At 38.2% G+C, this 16,079-nt stretch overlaps 1 protein-coding gene across 5 annotated transcripts in view; it reads left to right on the top strand.

The window, feature by feature from the left end:
- Positions 1-16,079, top strand: part of SIPA1L1 (signal induced proliferation associated 1 like 1) — a 198,319-nt gene that overhangs the window by 70,327 nt on the left and 111,913 nt on the right. For 3 of the 5 annotated variants that reach the window (XM_059473873.1, XM_059473876.1, XM_059473872.1), the window contains one exon: positions 11,218-11,303. The exons of the other annotated variants lie outside the window; for them this stretch is intronic. The gene's annotated coding sequence lies outside the window, so the exon portion shown is untranslated. The remainder of the gene's footprint in view (positions 1-11,217; positions 11,304-16,079) is intronic. 5 annotated transcript variants of the gene reach the window in all.

The raw sequence follows: 16,079 nt of genomic DNA, 5'->3' as shown, positions 1-16,079 counted from the left end.
TTTACACAGTAGTGGCTTAAGTTTAGCCACAGCTATGTGTTTCGAGTTTTCTTTTGGGAACACAGATTCAAGGAAGCTGACTGGTAAATTGGAGTGATGCTCAGAGCTGTCACCTGTGAAGATCAGAATTCACACTTTCCACTTGAGATCAGAGAAGATCAGCTTGCTTTTCAGCCTAATTGTATTCACTGCCTATGCATAATGCAAACCCACAACTTAACTCTGCTCCATTTGATGAAAGATAAAGATCAGTGCCTACTAGACAGTGTGATGCTAGCTTTACAGATTCCATCAGCATCAGGCATTAGTCATGGTTTTTTTATGTATAAAACATAGCATGCATGTCTGTACACATCATAATGGAAATGCATAGATTTAGTGCATAATACTGGGTTGGAAGGGACCTCAAGGATTATCTGGGCCAATCTTTCTTGGCAAAAGCACAATTCTATAGACAACGATGACCCAGCACTCTGTCCTTCCAAATCTTAAAAGTGTCTGATGTTGGGAGATACACTACTTCTCTAGTGAGATTATTCCAATGGCTGATGGTTCTCAGTATGAAAAATTTGCCTCATGTCCAATTTAAATCTCCCCAGAAGCAACTTGTGCCCATTACCCTTTGTCTTTTCTGTGTGACTCCTTGGAAAGAGGGAAGTCTCAGTTGTCTTTGTAGCAGTAATAGTAATGCAATTAATAAGTAGTGCTTCCTAATAATCTTGCTGTGTGTAGATTTTATAGCATGTTGATCTCTTTAGTCTTTTGCCCTGTGTATGTAGATGAATTTGTCATCAGTCACTAGTTCATTCTGTCAATTCCTTGTGTGAAGACTTGGTACTAATACACAGCTCTTTGGTACCTCAAAGCTGTGCTGTTTATTACATTGACCTTTAATTCCACTAATACATCTTTTCATGGAGTCTTTTACAGCTTATAGATTTTTTTTTTTAAACAAAGGAAGCTTTCAATTTTCTGATTCATCAGAGTAGTTGAAAAATCAGCTTTGGCTTTATGCATAGCATATTTACAGAGGCTTTATGTGTTTGAGCTGTAGTCTCTGATGCCTGCTCATCTGCAATAGAAAATGAAAGGAGAAGAAGCAGGGTTCATCAAGTTACATTTTTGCATCTATATGTGTATGTTAGAAAACATTCAAGGGGAGACGTTTCTCTAAACTGGCAAATCTAGGGTGGCAAAGACTTTTAAAGTTGAGGAATTGCTTAGATAGAATTAAATTGTGATGTGGCATGGGGGATTTTTTGGGTTTATTGCTGTTGGCATTTTCTCTGTGTGTGCCTGCAAACCTTCAGAGATCATGTGAGAATGGTCCCCTCCTTTAGCCACATCAGTGTCCCATAGTTCGTGAGGCTCAGTGTTGGGATGGGTCAGGTGTCCAAGGCTGCCCCTAGAGCACGCTGGCCTGGCCAGCCTTTAGTTCCTTCATTCCATCTGCACACAAAAGAAAGGCAGGAAAGCTGCTTCTTCATCTGGTTGTTGGACCAAGCTGTTTGCTTTGTCATGCACATGTGAAGTGTTTGGATGCTTCTGCTTGTGTAGCTGTGACACAAGAAATGCTGGAGAGGACTACACATTTTTATTTTTTCCCCCCTTCTTTTGGTATTTTTTTAAAGTTAACCTTGTCATTATTGGTGTAGCATTGCTCTTAAAGACTTTGATTTCTTTGTGTGATAGTGATACCTTAGGAAAGCAGCCACCGTTGTTCTTACTTCCTCTTGTTGCTTTGTTCTTGGTAATATGTTTCTAAAGCCTGTAGACCAGAAGTGCAGTAAGCTTGTATGTCTGTGTGGTAGTATAGGTATTATTTTTCAGATTATGAGGAAGCACGGAATAATCATTGTTTAATATAATCTTTTTATTTGTGTTATTTCTTGTTCGGTTTTCTTACTGTGCTCTTTTTTCCTTTATTTTTCTCTACTGCTTTTCAGCATTTATTTTCTTCAGCATATCTTTAACTTTTTATTCCTCTTTTTCTCCCTTCTGGTGCTTAGGCTAGAGCTCTTTGCAGAAGTTTGCTGAGGAGAAAGGTTGAAGTTTAGCACCAGAGCACTGTTCCCTCCTCTGAGAAGGGAAAACTGCTTTAACCTCTCTTCTCTGAGATAAATTGCTCTTCAGAGGAGATTGTGTGGAAGAAAGACAAATTGCAGCTAAAGCCTGAGGTCTTTGCTGGATGGGATTAATTTAGAATCAGAAGCTTATAGCATTTTAAAAAACATTTACATGCTTAGCTGTGCTGGGAGTATAAAGGGAGAGAGTGTGCATTGGAGATCTTTGCTCCTTGTATCTGTTCTTGACTATGAAAGGGAAGCAGAGGTACATTTGGTTAGACTGAAAATTTGAGAGAGAGAGAAGAGCATGCAAATGCAGTGGCTTTTTAATATATTTGTTGTAGAGTTAAGTTGTGAGCCATGTGCTCTTTCTTGGATTATTTTGTAAAGCAGTTGTCATGTTTCCATTACTAAAGGTTAATTTGAGGTTTTTAGCTTTGCTTTTATTAAAATGGCTTGGATATAGAAGGTAATGTTGAGGCTCCTGACCATCTTCAGAGACATTACAAAGGTATTCCAAAAAGCTGGTTAAATATTTGGACAAGTTGGATACATTTTCTCATACACTGAAATTTAACTGTTGTCCTTCCTCCAGAAGTCCAGTTAGCTTACTCTGGTCAAATCAAAGTTCCCTCTCCAGAAGTGTGTTGTATCTGGCTGAGCACAGCAGCAGATGTAAGTGGAGGAAGATAGCACGGATTTGTAGCTGTAGACTTAATGTCTTCTATCTCAGGACTTTCTGAATCAGGAAATCCAGTATCCTTTGCTCTTTGTTGCCTTTCTCTTATACTTCCTAATTCTGCAAGAGCTTTTTTTATTGGGAAGAGCAGAATTGCATGTGGTACTGATGGCAGAAGTCTTACATGGTGATATGATGGAGAACCAATGTTCTTCTCAGAGTAATTCCTAATGCTGTCAGTGCATGGATGTTGGTTTTTTGTTACTGGGGTTTTTTTTGTGAGTGTTGGAGTATAATTTGGTGGATACAAATATCTTCATAGTTTAAATATAAAGAATTCTACAATGAATTGAGAAGGGCCAGGTAGTATTTAAATGGGTTTGATTTTCATATTTGATTATCTGTTTGGTACAGTCACCTAACCATGGGTGCTTCAGAGCTGTAAGGCTTTGCAGCATGTACAGTATTCCAGAGTTTGGGCTCCTGTAGTCATAGTTAGGGCTTAAACTCTCCTAAGCTTACTCTGGATCAATGATACCTCTGCTGATGTGTCCAGAGGTGTGCTACTGCATTTTTGTTACCTATGTCAGCTGTTACTCCATGTTCACCAACTAATATGAGCTCTTCATTTTTTCTGGGATAGTTGTACAGTTACATACCTTGAGTCCAGAGGGGGCCCCAGAGAATAAACTAAATGGTCTCGGTGCTCTGAGGACCCTTCTGCAGTTGTTCATTTACAGAGCAAAGAGGATTGTGGCTGATCATCTTCTAATGTTTTTATATAATCAGGATTTAAGCTGTTTTCTAATTTTGCCTATTAAATGAAAACAGAGATTTAGCCTTTCCCTTGAATGAGTAGATTCCAGAGCAAATCAACGTAGAAAACCTTCAGAGACCCTTTAGAGACTTTACTGTGCATGTGGGAAATTGCAGGAGTGTATTAGTACGTACTTTGAAATTTTGGTATGGAAGGGGTCAACAAACATGGCCATTATACAAAATCTGAGGGTGCTAGAGAAGCTGCTTGCTCTTTTGTGACCAAATGACTACTGTTACTGCTTTTATATTTTTTCTGACAGATTTTTTTTTGTCCAGAATTCTATTACGAAAGAAATAGAAGTTTTTTTGTCCTTTGGTAACCTGTCATAAACTGACATTTTTCTCTTCCCTTTTTAAAATAAAACCAATCCTTGAGGCTGAGATTTGGGTTTGGTATTCCAGCTGTGAGCTTTATAGAGATTGCTGCACATTCTGTCATCTCAACTGAAAACACAGTTTACCTATAAAACAATTTTAGTCTGTTAATATTTGTGCAGGGGTTGTGCTTCTGTTCTAAATTGACTGCTGAGGTTTTGAAACAGTACATCTTGCTTGGCATTTGGATTGTTGGTGCAGCTCAGGATCATCCTGATCATGGCTGATATGAATTAAAAAATATCCTGCTTTTATGACTAGACAAGTCAGCTGAAATGAACAGTTTTCATTTTTTCTTATTTAATCTGTATTTGATTGCTTTTTTACAGTTAACTTTGTGGCTTACAATACTAGTTTAGTGTAGCACAAATGCACCAGGCCTGCCATTTTAATTTAGTGTTTGAAAAATAGTGTTTGTACAGTAAGTACAACTGACAAGGAATTAAAGAACTATATTGGAATGCTTTTAGTGCTAAGTAATACAAAAAAAAAATCAGAAACAACTATGTCAAAATGTGTTTGTACTTTGTGGTAGGGGAGCATACATGAGTGCATAGGATTTATTTTGAGTTTCATAGGAGCAAAATTTAAAATGTAGCATAGAGACAGTACTTTTTCTCTTGCTTAAACTGATGTATTTCATGTTACACTGGACAGTGGTCATTTGGAGAAATTTTTTGCCTGATTTGAGTGGCTAAAAAGCTCCTTTATATCTATAATGTTTAATAATAATTGCAGTATGTGTTCTAATGCATGATTTATATTGATAAGAGTGTACAGGGTAATGGTAGATCTGGCAAGATCAGGTGAGAGCAAGAGTAACCTCAGAATCATTTGCCTTTATTGTAATAGAGTACAGTCAATATAAAATGTAACACATAGACCAATATTTTGTGTTCATATAGACCAGATGGTGCTTTCTTGTGTTTGAATAGGTACACACTGATAAATTCAGTAATAAACTAACTTTTTTTGCCATAAAGTGTCTTATGTAAAATTATCTTTATTCTAACTAAATACTTTCAAAAAGAAGCTTGACTATCCCCTACCCCCATCACCAAACCAAAAAGCAAACCTAAGTTCTAGGAAGTTTTATTTGTGGTGCTCTGAGGCCACTGGCTAATGTTGTCAAGATTGAAAATCCTCACAGTGATGTAGGATTTATTTTCTGGACTTCAGTAGATGTTTGGACAGCTGTTTATTCTCTAATACAATGCTGTTCTGTTTTCTGTGTGTTTTGTGGTTAAGAGAGAGGATTCTTAAAGATACACTCAATATGCAGAAATCCTGTTGTCTGAAAATGGAAGTGCTAGACTAAGAGCCATGACCTGTAAATTTGCCAGCTTGCCACAGATTAGTAATACTGCTGTCTCTTTTAATTGCTGGGATTTCTTCATAAAGTACTTCTTTGCCTTTTGGAGGCATGGGGGCTTCACAAACTGATTTTTCATACCTGGGAGTTCGTGGTTGTGAAGACTGGTTGGACAGTGAGATGAGTGTTGCTATAATGAAGAGCTCACCACTGTTTGTTCTGTCTCGCAGGTTCCTAAACAATAACAAAATGTAGGACACAAATAGTTTTAGGAATTGTTTCCTGATGGAAAATACAATGTTAGGAGAGAGCCCTTTGTAAGGCAATGGTAAAATCATTGCTATTCCCGATTTTCAGTAGTATTTACCTCCGTTTTGTTGTAACAATGCTGCCCTGTTCAGGTGGATATGCTAATCTGTGGAGCTAACATGTTTTACTTTTACTATGTTGTTGAATGTTTTTCTCTAATTTGTTTGCCAGATTCTTGGTTTTCTCTCTAAATGCAAATGTGAGGTTTGCTTTTAAACCTTTACAAAATCTGCCATGCATCCAGTTAGGTAATTGGAATGTTTTGAGTTCTGTTTCTGAAAATGGGAGCTAGTGCATAGTGAAAACAGTGCCTTTTGCCTATAGTATCAGAGAAATAGCACTTTTTTTTTGTACATAGGCCAGTGGTTGCCTCCTTTCCTCTTGCAGTACTGCAGGTACTCTTTCTGCAAGTGGAGGAGTTTTGCATTCCTTATCATGTGTGACTGTTGGACCCAGGTCTCGTCGTCTCGTTTCACAGATGATGTGGAATAGCCCTGAAGGTGTAATCAAAGTCTTGTTCTATCCTTCAGCAAATATTTTCACATGATATGTAAGGAGTCTTGGGTTTTCAGACAGCTTTATGTAATTCTGGCTTTTAGATCTCTGAACTAGTAAATATGCATATGTATTTTTAAAGGAAAAGAGGAATGCTGCCTGTTTGTGGCTTTCTGACTGCTGTAGGTGTGTGTGTGTGTTTGCCACTCAGTTTCAATACATGGATTCATAGAAACTAGTGTGTATATGTGAATAATGTACTAGCCTTACATTTCTGGCAGGAAAGAATGTTGCTGAAGGCATTGGCGTGGTGGTTGTCTAAAATCTAAACAAGCATTTCTGGAACTCTGAATTTTTGCAAAGGCTGAAAGATGGTGTGATATTTCAGTATGGGCTGTTGACACTCCAGCTCTAGTAATTGCTTGAAGTCTGTCTGATGTAAATATGTACTGGATTTGGTCAAGTATGAGTTAGAATTTTATTGCTCGTTCACAGGACAGCTGCAAAATAAAATCAAACCTAAAATACACGTGTGACAGACCCAAAATAAGCGTGTGCATACACACCTGTTAGTAAAGTCTAAATTGTTTTATATTAATGGTGTAAACACAGGGTACGATACCAGCTGGAGTCAGAATGCAACTGCTGTCTAGAAGGAAAAAATCCGCACATTGAACCTTGTTTTAAATTTTAACTGCATTAAAAATGAATTGCAAAGTGTGAATTGCCAAGTAGAACTAGTACAAATATCAGTAGTACTGTTGAGTATAAAATCAATTCTATTTTAAAAATTCCATGTTAATTTTACAAGAAGATCAAGAAAAGAGGAGACTGAAATTGGAAGGAATTTTTCTATTTGTGGAGGGAAGGTGAAGGGAAGGAGAAATCTTTTCATGTGCATTGTCATCTAAAATAAATCATAGAAATGAGTTCATAAAGACTGGGGTTTTTTTCCCATTTACTGTAGATAAGACACCTCTTGGAAAGTCAAATAACTATAGTGAGAAGACAAAGGATTTTTTCTTCCAGTTGTTATCAATCTCTTTTCAGTCGTCTTAGAACTAGATTTTCAGGATTTGTTCCTTAGAATACACAAGAATGATGTATGTGGTATTTCAGTGCTAGGACAATAGTGTTGACTAGACTTGAAACAGCTTAACCTCATGTGATCAGTAGTCTTACCACCTTCTCAAATTGTATTTGGCTTTCAAGATGAATATCAGGTTTATGACTCTTTAGTCTCTGATCCTGTATAGCTTCTCTTTTCTGCTTTGTTACTCTTAATATGGATGCTTCTGCATGTGGGTAGGTTTTTATTTAATGATCTTTTTCAGAGTTACGGTATTTGGTTTTGCTCTCACTTTACGTGGATGTTATCAAGTGTGTTTTAGAATCCGTGAGTTCTTAAGCTCACTTAGGGTCATCTCCTTCATATTCCTTTCAACTTCTGCCCCCTTTCCCCCTCTCCACCACCTCCCTAGTTTGGTGTCATTTGTAGATTCTTCAAGGGTGCCTGTGTTTGATCACCAAAATTAATAAACCAAACAAAATCTGCTACAGGTCAAGTTCTAGCTGCACCAACCCAAAATCCTTTCTGTTTTGGTTTATTTTTTTATACTCAGCCATTGGTTTTCTGGAAGTGAATCTTCCAGTAGTTACCATTATCTACACTAATTATTTTGGAATTATAGTCTCCAGGTTATGTTGAACAGTAGTTGAACTTGCATAAGCTGCACCTGCTACTTCAGTAAGACATTTACCCAAGAGAGAACACTGTATTGTTTTGAGGCTTCCTGGCTATCAGTTATCTTTCTCTAACTTAAATCACTCTTCTTTTTCCCCGGCAATGTATCTGAATCTTTCTAAGCATCAGAACTACATTGTTTGTCTTGCTACTTAAGTAATTTCCCACTTCCCTACTATTGCTATGAGACATATACCCTATTTCATATTGCTCTGGGATCCCTATCTTACTGGTCCTCAAAGCAAGTCAGTAATACCTTAGAAATAATTTAGACTAGTTCTTTTATATATCCTAGTGTACATTATTGTAAGTAGCTGGCTTAAACTATGCATTAATTTTTCCAATTCAAACATGGGTTTGGGTTTCTTTAAGAAGAATTATTTCGCGAGTTTTATGCTAACTTTTTGGCCTCTTCCTTGTGGAGCTTTAGAGTATTGGGGTACCTCATTTTCTAGATCAGATTCTACAATTGGTATTGTAGATTGTACAATTGGTATTGGTATGTGCCACCACAATTTTATTTATTTCTGCAGGCTTTGACAGCCTGGGTAAAATCCAGAATCAATGTGTGGGCTGTCCAAGCCAGCCTGCTTTTGAAAAGCTGCCATTAAGCAACTCATTCTTAATGAACTGGAGAGCAGTGTTGGTATTTCTCAGAATTAGAGAGATGATGCTTGTCCTTTGTTGTTGTATTGGTAGTGTGATTTGTAGCCCCCCGCACCCAGAGACACCTTGCAGAGCTCTTCTGGACTGGTATCTCACTCAGGAAGACTTGGAGGGAATAGCTAATTCTCTGTTGGTATTGCTAACCACCTACTTGTGTGTATGGTGTTTTTCTGCAGTTCCTATTTGGACAAGACTAGGACTGACTTAAAGGTCTTTTGCCTTAGTCAGAACAACATAAAAGAGCACAGAGGAGGTTCTTGGCTTGCGAAGATATAAAGTGCTGTACAAACGAATGGCTTTTATGACTATTTTTGTTGTACTATATCTGTCATTTGAGCAGACTTGCTGTAGCTTCAGGAACAAAGAGTGTTGCTAGGTATCTTCTAAATGTACCCTGTAACGTAGGCCTTGGGGCTGTCTTGCTGATAAAGTTTCCCCTTGTTCCTGGCTGGAACCACTTAGTGGAGGAAGGTGCTAGAAAAATGTCTGTTGAGATAACCATAATGCAGCTACATGTGCTGAGAACTGAAGCCATGGAGACCAGAGGTGAGGCAGAAATCTCTGACTTTTCTTCTAAATTGTTGCTGTTTAACAAATTTCTTAGTGAATTACTGATCCAGCGCTGAGCATCCTTTGCTGGTGCTGCCAATTATGTGGCTCTAACAGAACACTCAAAATCTCAGCTCCAAAGGATGGTACTCTATCTCTGCCTTTATTTAGTTCTGTGAAATAGACTATGCTGGTAAATTCAAGACATTAAAGAAGAATGGAAGAAAAACAGATGCAAATTCAATCTGGTTTAGTGGTTTTTTTCCATGTAGGTTTTGTGATCACTTCTGCTTGACACATGAGCTTCTGTTTAATCTCTCATGTCTGGGAAGGCGTTTTAAGTGGAAAACAAGTAGAAAATAATTCCAAATGGCTGGAGGACTGACAATGTAGTTCTGCATCAGAGTTTTATATTAGTTTCCCTGTTTTAATTGGAAAGGAAGCTTAAGGATATGTGCTAAAAATAAAAATTGCCAGACCTAAATCAACAGAATTCTCTCTCTGATCTTAGGAGAAAGTTGCATTTTTCAGTGAAGGTGGGTTTTCTTTTCTATTTATGTTTTTTCCCCATTGTTAATGGAATTAATCTCACTTACGAACAGCTGTTGAAATAATTAAGTGTGCTACTGAAATTGTGTTGTTCTGTTTCCTTGAATCTCCCAAGCAGATTTAAAATTAAAAACCAAAACAGAAAGCCACTGGAGTATAAAATAGGCAGCTTACACAATAGAAGTTGCAAATGGGAAAACAAAAATCTTGAGCTTGGCGTACAGATTAATTCACTGAATTCTTTTAAACTGTTGTCTTTTTGGAAGGGGTGGTCCAGGCTTTTCCCATCTGCTGATTTGATGGTTGCTTCAGGGTCTTTCACCCAGGAATAGTGGGAGAGTGCATGAAGTGTGAGCTGCAGGGCACAGCACATGCAGCTTGGTATTTCCTTGTTAAAGACAGAAGGCATCTCTTAGATGTTTTTCTTAGTTCAGATAATCAAATATTTAATGATGGCTCGTGTTGGTGTTGCAGTACTGGTTCTCATGCATTTGGAAAAACTGTCCTGCAGTTGATTTTTGAAGCTGTTGTGTTGGGATTAGATTTTACTACCTAAAATTTATCTTTTTCTAAGTGACACAGCCTCATGAATGGAAGTAGCATATTTTGCATTGCCTGCCTACACCTATGTTCCTTGCTGAGCCAGAGCAAGAGTTGCTTATCAGTGAGTCTTTAATTTTCTGAGGTTTGTAGCTTGTAGTGTTGCAAGTCAAATCTGCACAGGCTGATGGTTTGTCTTAACTACCATTCTGGAAATGTTAGTTTCAATATCTTGACTCATCAGTCAGCTTTGGGATTTACAGTGCGGGAAAAACACCCAGTATTTTATTTCGCTTAGTCTGCAGTTTAGATGAATAACTCTAGCAGTCCCATCACCTGCAAGTTAGAGAGGGGCTGTTGTACTGTCAAGGAGCCGTCCCAATTCAAGCTTTTGTTGTCAAAGATTTTTAGCTTGGACAGATTTTACACACTCATTTTAGGTTTACTATTCCAGTAGCTAAGTTTGGTGAAGGAGCTTTGTTTTGCCTCACTCCCAGTTTGTTACAGTGGTGAGGCTTGGCAGGGTGTGCTCAGGCCCCTGAGCTCTGCCCCGTGCTGCAGTCGCAGCCTGTGGCGCTGAGGCTGTCCCGGAGGAGCGGGGACACTGTGGGTGCGGGGACAATGTGTGCGGTCCCGCCCATGCTGGCAGCCAGCGCTCAGTGCAGAGAGGAGGCAGCTCAATCAAATACCGGGGGATGAGGGGCAGAAAGGAAGGAGGAGATGCCAGGCTGGGACACAGAGGGCAAGCTCTCAAATGAGAGGAACAAAGACTGTGAAAGCCAGAGAGTGTTTTAGAGAAAAGGGCTACACAGGGAGCAGGACAAGGAGAGATGAGAGGAGCTGATTTATAAGCAGCAGTGAATAACAAAAGGAGGTTCTGAGGATAGAAAAAATGCAAATAATTACTTGTTTGGGTTAAAAAAGTTCTGGATGGCCTGGAGCATCCCACTAGTACTAGAAAAATACTGCAATTTGATACTGCTGGGATTTTGTGGCAGGTGTTCTCAATGGAGGGTTCTTTTTTTCAAGAATATCATTCTCCAACTCGTTGGCTATTTAGGTCTTGAATTAGTTAACCTGAACAAGAGTATTTTATCTCTGTATTTTGTTTCAGTTTTACTAGCTGCTGCTTCTTTGAAGAGAGATTACCTGTGTCCTCCTTCAAATGCCTGTGGTATTTTCAAGAGGAACCATTCTTCTGTAAGTGGAGATTTTTCTATGAACATAAAATTAAAAGCATGAATTAGTGGAATGCATTAATAGGAATGTGGGTGTGAAGAGAAGTCTCAAATGTTTAAAAACTGGTTGTTTTTTGTACATAGTATAGTTTTCATGATTCATAATTGAGAATAATGATTGATGCTCAAGGGAAGCTACTTTCTTTTTCATTTGGTCATTTGAAATGAATAGTATACTTCTGTTATAAGCTCAGACATTGATGATAAAAGCAGTACTTGTCTGTCAACATTTGTGAAAAATAAGTCTCTGGAGATTTCTGAATGTTTTATTTAATGATCAGAATAGTGAATCTGTCCTGTCTAGTGTCTGGATGAGCTGTCTTTTATCAAAACATTATTAATTGATTTTTATACTTTACAGCTGTGTTTTGGGAATAAGTACTGGAAGCAAAGCCAGAAGCTCCATTCTGGATTTTAAGAGTATATATAATACTGGAAAAGAGTTAAGGGATTGATTTAGTTTTCTATCTTAGAAATTTTGAGGAGGAGGAGGAAAATGGAGGGACTTAAGCTGCCTATTAACTTTGTTTGCCAGCTGTCTCAAACTAGTTACATCCTCACAGGGGTATGGTTATCCATTTCTGTGCAAATACCTTGGTTTATGAAGATAGGCATCCAGTGAGGCCTTTATTTTCACTTAAATCTGTCATTAATGTTAAATTGTGGAAGTAGGGATTTACTGGGACTGCTGAACTGTAGATTTGTTTCTTCAGGTAAGAATACTGTTGAGGCCAGTTGTGAGCTTTTCTAGAAATATGGAGTTTTACATTCTGGAGACGTTAACAAATTCCTTAAACATTGTGTTTTGTCTTTATTCTGAAACTCATAGTGTAATGTCAGATGGTACAGTATGGATAAAGGACTGTGTATGTTTGTAACAAGGCTTGCTTCAGCTTGAGTAAGAGATATTCTGAGAGTTCTCTCCCCAGTTTAGAAATGCATTTTCAGGGAAATAAACAAATAGCTATTCAACAGGAATTTGTGGGGTAAGTTAGTCCCTAGATGTATTTTGCCCTTACAAGGAGACATTCCTTTGAAGGTTCTAAAGCAGGTTAATTTCAGTTTAGTTGAGCCATGAGCTTTGTACATGCTTGTGTTTGCTTTTTCTCCTCCTACTTGGAAGGCATACATGCATTCTTAAAATCTTTACGATATAGTATAGTTTGTTCTGCTGGTTTGGAAGCTGAGTGTGCCTGTAATGTGAGGAGATGACTGTAGGCCAGAAATAAAGAAGATGGGAATGGAGATGGGAGGGTTCAGTCTCCCTGTTCCTGGCAATGGCCAGCTGCCAACTGGGCTGAAGCTGTAATGTTAAACTGCAGCTCTGGGCTCAGAGTGGGCCCCCAGCACAAGTTCTGTGGCCTCAGAGATGCCAGTGTCCCTTTTGCCCCTCACACAGATTGGATAGATCATTGGGGAGGCCTTTAGACACCCTGAGAGCAGACACACACACACACACAGTGCTGTTTTGTAGGCAGAAACATATGGAAGTGTAGAAGTCAACTGTTTATTCTCCTGCTGTAAGAAAAGTGCTCAGAAATCCTGTGGTGCAGCACATTTTAGGGGACTATTCAGATGAAGTATTGAATTCCCTGGACTTGAGGGAGTCCAGGGAAAAGTGAGAGCTGTGTCTAGTACCGGAATCCTTTTGCATGGTGTTGTGATGTATGTATCTCCAAATTGCTGTGTGCTCAGGAGGACTCTTCCTGCTAGGACCCCTCTGTGGTGTCTTGAAATTTTTTGTGAGGGGATGGGCCTGCTGAGGACATGCAGCATGCACTGGAGGAGGGTTTTTACCTTTTCGGGTTACAGCTTCCTTCTTTCTGAAAGCCAGAAAAGCCACACTGAGGCAAGGGGGAGCAGGAGGCGAGAAAGGCCAAATTTGGAAGGAGGGAGTTGGATTAGACACAAGCTGCTTCAGCTGGCATTATAGGAATTGTGGTGGGGAAGAAAAGTGGGGTGCAGAAGGCTGTTGGGCTGTTAAATTGGGAGGGGTTGTGGGGCTGGGGGTCACAAGTCAGTACCAGCCCTACATCCCCTGTGCTGTGACAGGGAAGACAGGTCTGAATGTGAAGGTGTTGGGAACTGCAGTGGCAATGGATTGATTGTTGCTTGCGTTGAGCCATCTGTGCTTGTATGATGTTTTTGTGCTTTCCTTTCAGTAATGACTTTTACCCAATTGTGGTTTTGTACATATGCTAATCTTTGGAAAGAATTGTGTGAATGAGTTTTTCTTTTAATGAATAGTGGATGTTTTTTCTACTGAGTTTCATGTGGAAAAAGAGTGAAGAAATGTTTGTCTTGTACTAAAAACAGGGCCTCATCTGCTAATAGGAAGGATTTCCATCTACTATAATCTAACTGTAGGAAAAAAGAAACTTGGAGAGTTTGTGGAGCACCTGTAGTTAAAAACTGCATCTAGGTGGCCTCTCTAAAAATCAGAATCATTTGTAGACTACTGGAAATGGGAAAAAAAGGATTATCTTTACTAACAATCCTTTGAGAGAGAACTGTCCTGTGGTTATGAAAGCAGGTATAAGAAATTCATGCTCGTATCTGTGGTACCATAAATAGGCCAGTTCTAACCTTCATAGCTTTCTATGTAATTGAAATTTTAAAATTCTCATCAGGCTTTTATTGGTATATAGAAGGAATGACAAATGCAGATTGCATAAACCTCCAGTGGTGAAACGTACAAAAAAAAGAAGTGCCCCACAGAAATCCGTGGACCTTTTGTCCCATCTGGAGAAAAACAACCCACCCGTGCCATGAGGGACACAGAAGTTGAAGCCTTAATTATTGGCTTAATTGCTCATATTTTTATAAAGAGACTTCACAGTATTTCAAGAGATCTGGTTTTCAGATGTACAGCTATAGGGAATAATTTATATGAAGGATTTTGAACTAAGAGATGATTTTACAAAAGAATTTTTAAAAGTGCATGCAACAAAAACTGAGAGCTTTTTGCTTCCACCTCTTTTATGTTAACATCTGTACTTACTTGTACCGAAGCTATTTTGTTTTCCCAGTTTTAATTCTTACCATCAGTTTCATCTAATCATCCAGTTACAGTTTGTTTTTAAAAAAAAAGATGTAGGAATTTGCAGGTATTTTTGCAACAAATGTTTCAGAAGGATATTTATACAACAGCCAATAAAAATTGCTACTTTAAGGTTTATTTTGGTAAGTTTTTTTTCCCAATCAGCCGCCTGTAGAGGTTTGAAAGTTTTCAGTTTTGGAGTGGATCTGCTTTGCCTGTCGTTAGACTTTCAGTACTTAGAGCTGTATTTAACGCTTGCAGACATTGAATACGGGAGGTTTATATCAAGCACTCAGAGCAGGGGTCAGTAAGAGCATTTGTACCTGATGTGCTTCCTTGATCCTTACCAGCAGCATTTTAAAATGTTACAGAAAATGAAAGCAACTTCATCATTGTATTATGACAGTCAGATTTGCAGTGATTCTAAGTAGGTATAACCAAATATTCGTGTTCCATGGATATTTTCATATCACTGTAAATTAATTTTTGCTCTTTTTTAATGAAAGACTACTTGCTGTCACTGTCTTTCAGGTGCCTGTCAACATATCACCAGAGCTCTTTTCATGTGTACACATTAAAAATTACCATATCCATAGGGAAAATATTTTAATTGGAGAACTTCTTTTAAATATTTTATGAGTAAAAATGTAGCCATAAAAGGCTTCATTCTTTAAAATTGCAAATGCAGTAAGATGTAGGCTAAAACAGAGTTGTGGTCTTAATTCACCTGAGCAATATTTTTATTTAACTGTGATATAAAACATATGTAAAATTTACCCTTTGAGACTAGTGCAAATTTGAGAGACAGTAAGAATTTTCAAATGCAAATTCACACAACATTTTTAGCATAAGAGGATGTTTTAACTGAGAATGCATTTGGTCTGTGCAAGAGGAGAACCTCTGAAAGCCTTAAAAAAAACCCTGAAGGGACAGGACACATCCCATTAACACACAGGGATCTGTATACTAAATGGAAGATCTATAAATGTGGTTGATGTTGCTTTTTATTAGTTTGTTATTGCTGCATGGATTTTTGTTTTAATTTTATTTTTAAGGCTCTTAAGCATTGCCTGAAAGAACATGCTGCATACTTCTTGTTTTTCTCCCTTTTGCCGGTGTTTATTTTCCTTGTTTACATCTGTAGTATTTCCTTGTGTCCTAGGTAACTTAAGAACTGTGGTAGACATGTCAGTTTGAGAACGTTTTATGGGGGGGAGAACGTAGTCTGCTGTCAGGTGCTTGGCTTCAAAGGGGAGTCTGTGATGGCTGCAGGGCATTTAATTTCTTATAACTGCACTGAACTCTTGAAATCTGCAATCACAGCTTTTACTTTTTCACAACAGTTCCCTTTTTATGAATTTTAGTAAAATTTTCTGGTTAGGATGCATTAAATTTGTTTACTTTGTTTTAAAGCTCACTTGGAGTTATTTTCTTAATTTCACAAAGGTGGCTTTATTAGGCCTGTCTTTTCTAATATTATCCAATAATTCAATACTTCAATGCAGATGTATTTAGATTAATACAGAAATCTGTAGGCAACCAGTTGGATTGAAGCAAGTATCTTCTTCAGCTTGCATAGGTACAGAGCTGTGTGTCCATGCTGTGAAATGTCAAATCATAAATCCAGTGTAGGAAATACTTTAGAATGTCTAGTGTCTTTTTTCCTACAACTTATAAAATGAGTTCAGTCCTGAAGTA

The sequence above is a fragment of the Ammospiza nelsoni genome, chromosome 6 (assembly GCF_027579445.1).
Source record: "Ammospiza nelsoni isolate bAmmNel1 chromosome 6, bAmmNel1.pri, whole genome shotgun sequence".
Lineage (NCBI taxonomy): Eukaryota > Metazoa > Chordata > Aves > Passeriformes > Passerellidae > Ammospiza > Ammospiza nelsoni.
Note: the sequence above shows the minus strand (reverse complement) of the source record. Positions and strands in the feature narration are given on the sequence as shown.